Genomic DNA, 10,226 nt, shown 5'->3' with positions numbered 1-10,226 from the left:
TGTTTTCAAATCAATTTTTTTCTAAGTTTTCAAAATCTTTTCAAAATCAAATCTTTTTCAAATCAATTTTCCAATCAAATCTTTTTCAAAATTAACTTCTTTCCTTTTTCAAGGATACTTACTATCAATTAATGATTTGATTCAACATTTCAAGTATGTTGCCTTTTCTGTTGAGAAAGGTTTAATGTTTGAATCATATCTTTTCTTGTTAGTCAAGTTTTTAATTTTCAAATCAAATCTTTTAAAATGTTTTTCAAATCATATCTTTTCAATCACAAATTTTTTTAAATCAATCATATCTTCTTAACCACATCTTTTTCAGAATAGTTTTCAATCAAATCTTTTTGATTTCTAATTTCAAAATCTTTTTCAAAAATCACTTGATTTCTTTTCCATTTTCATTTTCGAAAATTAAGTAATGTTTTTCAAAAAATGTTTTCAAAATTTTTCACTCAATTTTCGAAAATGACTTCCCTCCTTCTCACATCCTTCTATTTACGGACTAACACTATCCCTTAATACAAAATTCGAACTCCATCTTCTTTGATGAGTTCGAATTTTCTACTTCTGTCTTCTACTCTTCTTTTCCTCTGACACTTCAAGGAATCTCTATACTGTGACATAGAGGATTCCACATTTTCTTGTTCCCTTCTCTTTCTTATGAGCAGGAGCAAAGACAAAGGCATTCTTGTTGAGGCTGATCCTGAACCTGAAAGGACCTTGAAGAGAAAGCTAAGAGAAGCCAAAGCACAACTCTCTTTAGAGCATCTGAACGAACTCTTCAAGGAGGAAGAACAAATGGCAGCCGAAAACAACAACAATGCCAACAATGCAAGGAAGGTGCTGGGTGACTTTACTGCACCTACTCCCGACTTCTATGGGAGAAGCATCTCTATCCCTGCCATTGGAGCAAACAACTTTGAGCTTAAGCCTCAATTAGTTTCTCTAATGCAACAGAATTGCAAGTTCCATGGACTTCCATTGGAAGATCCTCATCAGTTTTTAGCTGAATTCTTGCAAATCTGTGGCACTGTCAAGACTAATGGGGTTGACCCTGAGGTCTACAGACTGATGCTATTTCCTTTTGCTGTAAGAGACAGAGCTAGAACATGGTTGGATTCTCAACCTAAAGAAAGCCTGGACTCTTGGGAAAAGCTAGTCAATGCCTTCTTGGCAAAGTTCTTTCCACCTCAAAAATTGAGTAAGCTTAGAGTGGAAGTCCAAACCTTCAGACAGAAGGAAGGAGAATCCCTCTATGAAGCTTGGGAAAGATACAAACAATTAATCAGAAAATGTCCTTCTGATATGCTTTCTGAATGGAGCATCATAGGTATTTTCTATGATGGTCTCTCTGAACTGTCCAAGATGTCTTTGGATAGCTCTTCTGGAGGATCTCTTCATCTGAAGAAGACGCCTACTGAAGCTCAAGAACTGATTGAAATGGTTGCAAATAACCAATTCATGTACACTTCTGAAAGAAATCCTGTGAATAATGGGACTAGTCAGAAGAAAGGAATTCTTGAGATTGACACTCTGAATGCCATATTGGCTCAGAATAAAATATTGACCCAACAAGTCGATATGATTTCTCAAAGTCTGTCTGGAATGCAAAATGCACCAAGCAGTACTAAGGAAGTTTCATCTGAGGAAGAAGCTTATGATCCTGAGAACCCTTCAATGGAAGAGGTGAATTACATGGGAGAACCCTATGGAAACACCTACAATCCTTCATGGAGGAATCATCCAAATCTTTCATGGAAGGATCAACAGAGACCTCAACAAGGTTTCAATAACAATAATGGTGGAAGAAACAGGTTTAGCAATAGCAAGCCTTTTCCATCATCTTCTCAGCAACAGACAGAGAGCTCTAAGCAGAATACCTCTGACTTAGCAACAATGGTCTCTGATCTAATCAAAACCACTCAAAGTTTCATGACTGAAACTAGATCCTCCATTAGGAATTTGGAAGGACAAGTGGGTCAGCTGAGCAAGAAAATTACTGAACTCCCTCCAAGCACTCTCCCAAGCAATACTGAAGAAAATCCAAAAGGAGAGTGCAAAGCCATCAACTTGGCCGAATCCTGGGAGGAAGGAGAGGCAGTGAACGCCACTGAGGAAGGCCTCACTGGACGTCCACTGACCTCCAATGAGTTTCCCAATGAGGAAACATGGGAATCTGAGGCTCAAACTGAGACCATGGAGATTCCATTGGACTTACTTCTGCCATTCATGAGCTCTGATGAGTATTCTTCCTCTGAAGAGGATGAGTATGTCACTGAAGAGCAAGTTGCTAAATACCTTGGAGCAATCATGAAGTTAAATGACAAGTTATTTGGAAATGAGACTTGGGAGGATGAACCCCCTTTGCTCACCAAAGAACTGGGTGACTTGTCTAGGCAGAAACTGCCTCAAAAGAGGCAGGATCCTGGGAAGTTTTCTATACCTTATACCATAGGCACCATGACCTTCAAGAAGGCCTTGTGTGACTTAGGGTCAAGTGTAAACCTCATGCCCCTCTCTGTAATGGAGAAATTAGGGATCTTTGAGGTGCAAGATGCAAAAATCTCACTAGAGATGGCAGACAACTCAAGAAAACAAGCTCATGGACTTGTAGAGGATGTTCTAGTTAAAGTTGAAGACCATTACATCCCTACTGATTTCATAGTCCTAGAGACTGGGAAGAGCATGGATGAATCCATCATCCTTGGCAGACCCTTCCTAGCCACAGCAAAGGCTGTGATTGATGTTGATAGAGGAGAGTTGATCATTCAAGTGAATGAAGAATCCTTGGTGTTTAAGGCCCAAGGATATCCCTCTGTCATCATGGAGAGGAAGCATGAAGAGCTTCTCTCCAAACAGAGCCAAACAGAGCCCCCACAGTCAAACTCTAAGTTTGGTGTTGGGAGGCCACAGCCAAACTCTAAGTTTGGTGTTGAACCCCCACATTCAAACTCTAAGTTTGGTGTTGGGAGGTTCCAACACGGTTCTGAGCATTTCTGAGGCTCCATGAGAGTCCTCTGTCAAGCTAGTGACAATAAAGAAGCGCTTGTTGGGAGGCAACCCAATGTTTTATAATTAACTATTTTCTTTTGTTATTTTATCTTTTTTGTAGGTTGATGATCATAAGAAGTCACAAAAACAATGAAAAAAGCAAAAACAGAATGAAAAACAGGAAGAAAAACAGCACACCCTGGAGGAAGATGCTGCTGGCGTTTAAACGCCAGTAAGCCTAGCAGTTGGGCGTTTAACGCCCAGTCTGGCACCATTCTGGGCGTTTAACGCCAGAAAGGGGCACCAGACTGGCGTTAAACGCCAGAAAAGGGCAAGAACCTGGCGTTAAACGCCAGGAATGGGCACCAACCCGGCGTTTAACGCCAGAAATGACTCAAAACGTGGATTTTGATGCCATTTGGTGCAAGGATGCCTTTTCCTTGACACCACAGGATCTGTGGACCCCACAGGACCCTACCATCACTCTCTCTCTTCTTCCCCCATTCACCAATCACCTCAACACCTCTCCCCCCAAAACCCTTCACCTATCAAATCCCATCTTTCTCTTCACCACTCACATCCATCCTTCATAAATCCCCACCAACCTCACCCTTCAAATTCAAACCACTTTCCCTCCCAAACCCACCCATAATGGCCGAACCATTACCCCCCTCTCACCTATATATACCCTTCTTCAACCCTTCATTTTCACACAACCTAAACACCACTTCTCCCCCTCTTTGGCCGACCACACCACCATCTCCCTCTTCCTCATTTCTTCTTCTTCTACTCTCTTCTTTCTTCTTTTGCTCGAGGACGAGCAAACATTTTAAGTTTGGTGTGGTAAAAGCGTTGCTTTTTCGTTTTTCCATAACCATTATGGCATCCAAGGCCGGAGAAACCTCTAGAAAGAGGAAAGGGAAGGCAAAAGCTTCCACCTCCGAGTCATGGGAGATGGATAGATTCATCTCAAGGGTGCATCAAGACCACTTCTATGAAGTTGTGGCCTTGAAGAAGGTGATCCCCGAGGTCCCCTTTTCACTCAAAAAGGGTGAATACCCGGAGATCCGACATGAGATCCGAAGAAGAGGTTGGGAAGTTCTTACCAACCCCATTCAACAAGTTGGAATCTTGATGGTTCAAGAGTTCTATGCCAATGCATGGATCACCAAGAACCATGACCAAAGTGTGAACCCGAATCCAAAGAATTATCTTACTATGGTTCGGGGGAAATACTTGGATTTTAGTCCGGAGAGTGTGAGGGTGGCGTTCAACTTGCCTATGATGCAAGGAGATGAACATCCTTACACTAGAAGGGTCAACTTTGATCAAAGGTTGGACCAAGTCCTCACAGTCATATGTGAAGAGGGCGCACAATGGAAGCAAGATTCAAGGGGAAAGCCGGTTCAATTGAGAAGGCATGACCTCAAGCCCGTGGCTAGAGGATGGTTAGAGTTCATACAACGCTCAATCATTCCCACTAGCAACCGGTCTGAAGTTACCATAGACCGGGCTATCATAATCCATAGCATCATGATTGGAGAAGAAATAGAGGTTCATGAGGTCATAGCCCAAGAACTCTATAAGGTGGCGGACAAGTCCTCTACCTTGGCAAGGTTAGCCTTTCCTCATCTCATTTGTCACCTCTGTTATTCAGTTGGAGTTGACATAGAGGGAGACACCCCCATTGAGGAGGACAAGCCCATCACTAAGAAGAGGATGGAGCACACAAGAGATCCCACTCATCATGAAATCCCTGAGATTCCTCAAGGGATGCACTTCCCTCCACAAAACTATTGGGAGCAACTAAACACCTCCCTAGGAGAATTGAGTTCCAACATGGGACAACTAAGGGTGGAGCACCAAGAACACTCCATCATCCTCCATGAAATTAGAGAAGATCAAAGAATCATGAGAGAGGAGCAACAAAGACAAGGAAGAAACATTGAGGAGCTCAAGCACTCCATAAGACCTTCAAGAGGAAGAACAAGCCGCCATCACTAAGGTGGACCCGTTCTTTAATCTCCTTGTTCTTTATTCTTTTGTTTTTCGAAAATTTATGCTTGTGTTCATCCATGTTTGTGTCTTATGATCATTAGTGTCTTAGTGTCTATGCCTTAAAGTTATGAATGTCCTATGAATCCATCACCTTTCTTAAATAAAAATGTGCTTAATTGAAAAAAGGAAAGAATTGCATGAATTTTGAATTTTATAACAGTTTAATTATTTTGATGTGGTGGCAATATTTTTGTTCTCTGAATGTATGCTTAAACAGTGCATATGTATCTTGAATTTGTGGTTCATGAATGTTGGCTCTTGAAAGAATGATGAAAAAGGAGACATGTTACTGAGGATCTGAAAAATCATTAAAATGATTCTTGAAGCAAGAAAAAGCTATTCAAAAAAAAAAAGAGAAAAATCGAAAAAAAAAAAGACAGAAAACGAAAAAAAAAAGAGAGAGAAATAAGAGTTGTGATCCAAGGCAATAAGAGTGTGCTTAAGAACCCTGGACACCTCTAATTGGGGACTTTAGCAAAGCTGAGTCACAATCTGAAAAGGTTCACCCAATTATGTGTCTGTGGCATGTATGTGTCCGGTGGTAATACTGGAAGACAGAGTGCTTTGGGCCACAGCCAAGACTCAATAAATAGCTATGTTCAAGAATCATCATACTTTACTAAGAGAATCATTAACACTATCTGGACTCTGAGTTCCTAAAGAAGCCAATCATTCTGAATTTCAAAGGATAGAGTGAGATGCCAAAACTATTCAGAGGCAAAAAGTAAAAGCCCCGCTCATCTAATTAATACTGATCTTCATAGATGTTTTTGGAATTCATTGCATATTCTCTTCTTTTTATCTTATTTGATTCTCAGTTGCTTGGGGACAAGCAACAATTTAAGTTTGGTGTTGTGATGAGCGGATAATTTGTATACTTTTTGGCATTGTTTTTAGTATGTTTTTGTTATGAGCTAGTTAGTTTTTAGTATATTTTTATTAGTTTTTAGTTAAAATTCACTTTTCTGGACTTTACTATGAGTTTGTGTGTTTTTCTATGATTTCAGGTATTTTCTGGCTGAAATTGAGGGACCTGAGCAAAAATCTGATTCAGAGACCAAAAAGGACTGCAGATGCTGTTGGATTCTGACCTCCCTGCACTCGAAGTGGATTTTCTGGAGCTACAGAAGCCCAATTGGCGCGCTCTCAACGGCGTTGGAAAGTAGACATCCTGGGCTTTCCAGCAATATATAATAGTCCATACTTTGCCCAAGATTTGATGGCCCAAACCGGCGTTCAAAGTCACCTCAAGAAATCCCAGCGTTAAACGCTGGAACTGGCACCCAAATGGGAGTTAAACGCCCAAACTGGCACCAAAGCTGGCGTTTAACTCCAAGAAGAGTCTCTGCACGAAATTTGCTTCATTGCTCAGCCCAAGCACACACCAAGTGGTCCCGGAAGAGGATTTTTATGTCATTTACTCATTTCTGTACACCTTAGGCTACTAGTTCTTATAAGTAGGACCTTTTACTATTGTATTTTCATCTTTTGATCACTTGAGATCTCTAGATCATCTTTGGACATTTTAGTTCTTAGATCATTGGGAGGCTGGCCATTCGGCCATGCCTAGACCTTATGCTTATGTATTTTCAACGGTGGAGTTTCTACACACCATAGATTAAGGTGTGGAGCTCTGCTGTACCTCGAGTATTAATGCAATTACTATTGTTCTTCCATTCAATTCCGCTTGTTCTTTATCCAAGATATCACTTGTTCTTCAACTTGATGAATGTGATGATCCGTGACACTCATCATCATTCTCACCCATGAACAAGGTGACTGACAACCACTCTTGTTCTACAAGCGTTCAAGGCTCTAGTGAATATCTCTTGGATTCCTGATTGCACGATGCATGGTTGATCGCCTGACAACCGAGTGCTCGCCTGACAAACGAGCCAACCATTCCGTGAGATCAGAGTCTTCGTGGTATAGGCGAGAACTGATGGCGGCATTCAAGAGAATCCGGAAGGTCTAACCTTGTCTGTGGTATTCTGAGTAGGATTCAATGACTGAATGACTGTGACGTGCTTCAAACTCCTGAGGGCGGGGCGTTAGTGACAGACGCAAAAGAATCACTGGATTCTATTCCGGCCTGATTGAGAACCGACAGATGAATTCCGCTATGCTGTGACAGAGCATATGCTATCGCTTTCACTGAGAGGATGGGAGGTAGCCACTGACAACGGTGAAACCCTTGCTTAAGCTTGCCATGGAAAGGAGTAAGAAGGATTGGATGAAGACAGTAGGAAAGCTGAGAGACGGAAGGGAAGGCATCTTCATGCGCTTATCTGAAGTTCCTACCAATGAATTACATAAGTATCTCTATCTTTACCTTTGTGTTATTTTCGTTCATCACCATATACATTTGAGTTTGCCTGACTAAGATTTACAAGATGACCATAGCTTGCTTCAATACTAACAATCTCCGTGGGATCGACCCTTACTCGCGTAAGGTTTATTACTTGGACGACCCAGTGCACTTGCTGGTTAGTTGTGCGAAGTTGTGTAATGCCATGGTATTGAGCTACCACGTTCTTGGAGCCATTACCGGGGATTATGAGAGTTGTGAAAAAGTAATGTTCACAATTTCGCGCACCAGTCAGCGTAATGTAAAAAAAAGGGGAAAAAATCGGTCAGCACAACGTAAAAGAAAAGGGGGGACCGGTCAAAAAAACACCGGTCAGCACAACCTAGAAAAACAAAAAAACTGGAAAAAAAGGCCAGCAAAAAAAAATGGGTCAGCACAACCTAAAAAAAACTGAAAAAAATCAATCAGCACAAAGTAAAAAAAGAAAAAAATGGGTCAGCACAACATAAAAAAGGGGGGACAGGTCAGCAAAAAGAAAACCGGTCAGCACAACCTAAAAAAACAAAATATAGAAAAAACTGGTTAGCACAAGCTAAAAAAAACTGGAAAAAAATCGGTCAGCAAAAAAAAATAAAAAAATCCGGTAAAAAAACTAGAAAAAAACCTGTCAAAAAAACTGGTCAGCACAACCTAAGAAATTCTCCTTCCCAATTCTCTAAGAAATTCAAAAGTTCAAAATTAAAATGCAAGTAAAAAGGAAAATTCAAAAATGAAGTCTAGAGGTCCTAATTACATCAAACTAGCTCCTATTTATACACTTTCTATTCTTGGATTTTGGAATTTGGATGGGCTTTTAATTTGGTGAAGAAATGAATTAAATTGGATTTTTAATTCAATTTTCAGCCCATGAAGAATTTGGTTCCAGGAGGATGCTCAGCTCACAAGTTGAGCTGAGCATTGAGGCCTTGTGTGGATTCCCTTGTAGCGTGCAATGCATCAGGGGAATGCTCAGCTCACAAAGTGAGCTGAGCATTGGTGCCTTGGTGCATGTCTTGTGCGTGCCTTGTGCTCCTTGCCTTGTGATGATGCGCGCTGCCCTCCCTTGGTCCGTGTCTTGGTGCTCGCGTGATGCCCATGGGTAGCGCTCTACTCACTAAGTGAGCTGAGCATTGGCTCTTCCAAGGGAAGGTCCTTGGTTCGAAACCCATGGGAAGCATGCACTACCCATTTCTTTGATTGCCTTGCTTTCTTGATTCCTCAAGGTGTGGGGTTCGAACCTTGGAGGATGCATTTGGCCATTTTTGGCTTAATTTTCCTTGTGAGTAGCGCCTTCCTCATCCCCCTTGGTCATGAGTTCAAGCCTTGGAGCAAGCATTGGCAACTTATTTTCTTTGATTTATTTCTTGTGGGAGCCCGATAATGCTCACTTTGTGAGCTGAGCATTGTTTTTCCTTTCCTTGTTTCTTTGCTTCAAATTGTGCTCAGCTCACAAAGTGAGCAGAGCATTGTGCCTTAGTTCCCTGGGAGTAAGTATAGCGCTCACTTAGTGAGCTTAGTGCTCTTGGAGAGAGCTTCATGGTTTGTTGCACCACACTTCCTCCTTTTTTGGCCACACTTTTTCTTCCTTGAGCCATACTTCTTAGGCCACGTTTTCTTCTTTTCTTCTTTTCTTCACCTACAATTAATCAAAACAACCAATCAAAGTATCACCAAATTCACAAGGTTTATAAATCATTAAAAACTCAATTAAATTTAGCCTAAACCTCATGATTTAGCATCAATTAGATGGTGGTTGTTTGATTCAAAGAAGTCATGCATTTCCATTCCAAATCACTTACTTAGAATGCAAGAAAGTGCATAAAACCTAATGAAAACAAAGAAAAAGACTAGTGAAACTAGGCTAAGATGACTTGTCATTACAACACCAAACTTAAAACTTGCTTGTCCCCAAGCAAGAAAAGAATTATGCTCAAAGGTTCTTTCAATCAGAATGGATTTAAAGAATAACATGTGCTATCATGTGAGTGAAGTGATTAAGTGACAATGGGGTGAACTCTAAATTATATGCTCATGCAAGGGTTTCAGTGCTTACTAGTCCCCACATCTTGGAAGTCTTAGGTCTTAGGACTTTCGTCCAAATGGTATCATGGAGATCTCTCTATAGGTAATCACCTTGAAGCAGCTTATAGTTAATGTGCTTTGGCCTTGACTCTAAGTGTCATGTCTCAAAGCGGCTCTTTAGATAAGCTTTCAATCAATACTCCTAAACCAGTTGGTTTTAAGGTATTAGGTGTTAAAGCACCCCTAAGGATTTATTTGCTCAAGCCTCTCTCTTTGACACAATTCAACCACAAGCATTTACTAGGATAAAAACTCTTTGAGTTTTTGTTTCTTCTTTTTTTTTGCCTAGTAATTGATGCTCAGAGCCTTGGGCCATGTTCTTTCATTTTTGTGTTTTCTTTCTTTTGTTTGCTGCTTCTTGGATCAATAAATGTTTGAGAATCTCCACAATACTTCTTTGAACTCTACGCCCCGCCTATGAGCTCCCATGCAAGTTTTCATAAGCATGCAACCTCAATACATAATTATACAACTAGAACCACCACTTCTCCTAATCTTTTGCTTGCCTCAAAATTGTTTAATTCCTCAATCCTTCTTTTCAAAGAACTGTCATGTGATGCCTTCTTGAGACATTGAGTGCAAACAAGTTTGGGGAGTATAGGGTTGTGATTATTCAAGCATCTCAATTATTGAATTATAGAAAAACTATACTATGCAGACAGGCAGGAGTACAATATCCCTCTCAATCACAACAATATCTGATGTAAAATAATCACTTAATAATACAACCTTTTGGAGTTTACTTGCT

General features: G+C 40.6%; 1 non-coding gene across 1 annotated transcript; it reads right to left on the bottom strand.

Moving 5' to 3' along the window:
* Positions 1-1,203: 1,203 nt before the first annotated feature.
* On the bottom strand, positions 1,204-1,311 carry LOC112704341 (small nucleolar RNA R71). The gene has a single exon (XR_003154972.1). It is a non-coding gene; the product is annotated as a small nucleolar RNA R71 (small nucleolar RNA).
* Positions 1,312-10,226: the final 8,915 nt, after the last annotated feature.

The sequence above is a fragment of the Arachis hypogaea genome, chromosome 7 (genome assembly GCF_003086295.3).
Source record: "Arachis hypogaea cultivar Tifrunner chromosome 7, arahy.Tifrunner.gnm2.J5K5, whole genome shotgun sequence".
Lineage (NCBI taxonomy): Eukaryota > Viridiplantae > Streptophyta > Magnoliopsida > Fabales > Fabaceae > Arachis > Arachis hypogaea.
This window is presented reverse-complemented; position numbering and strand designations above follow the sequence as displayed.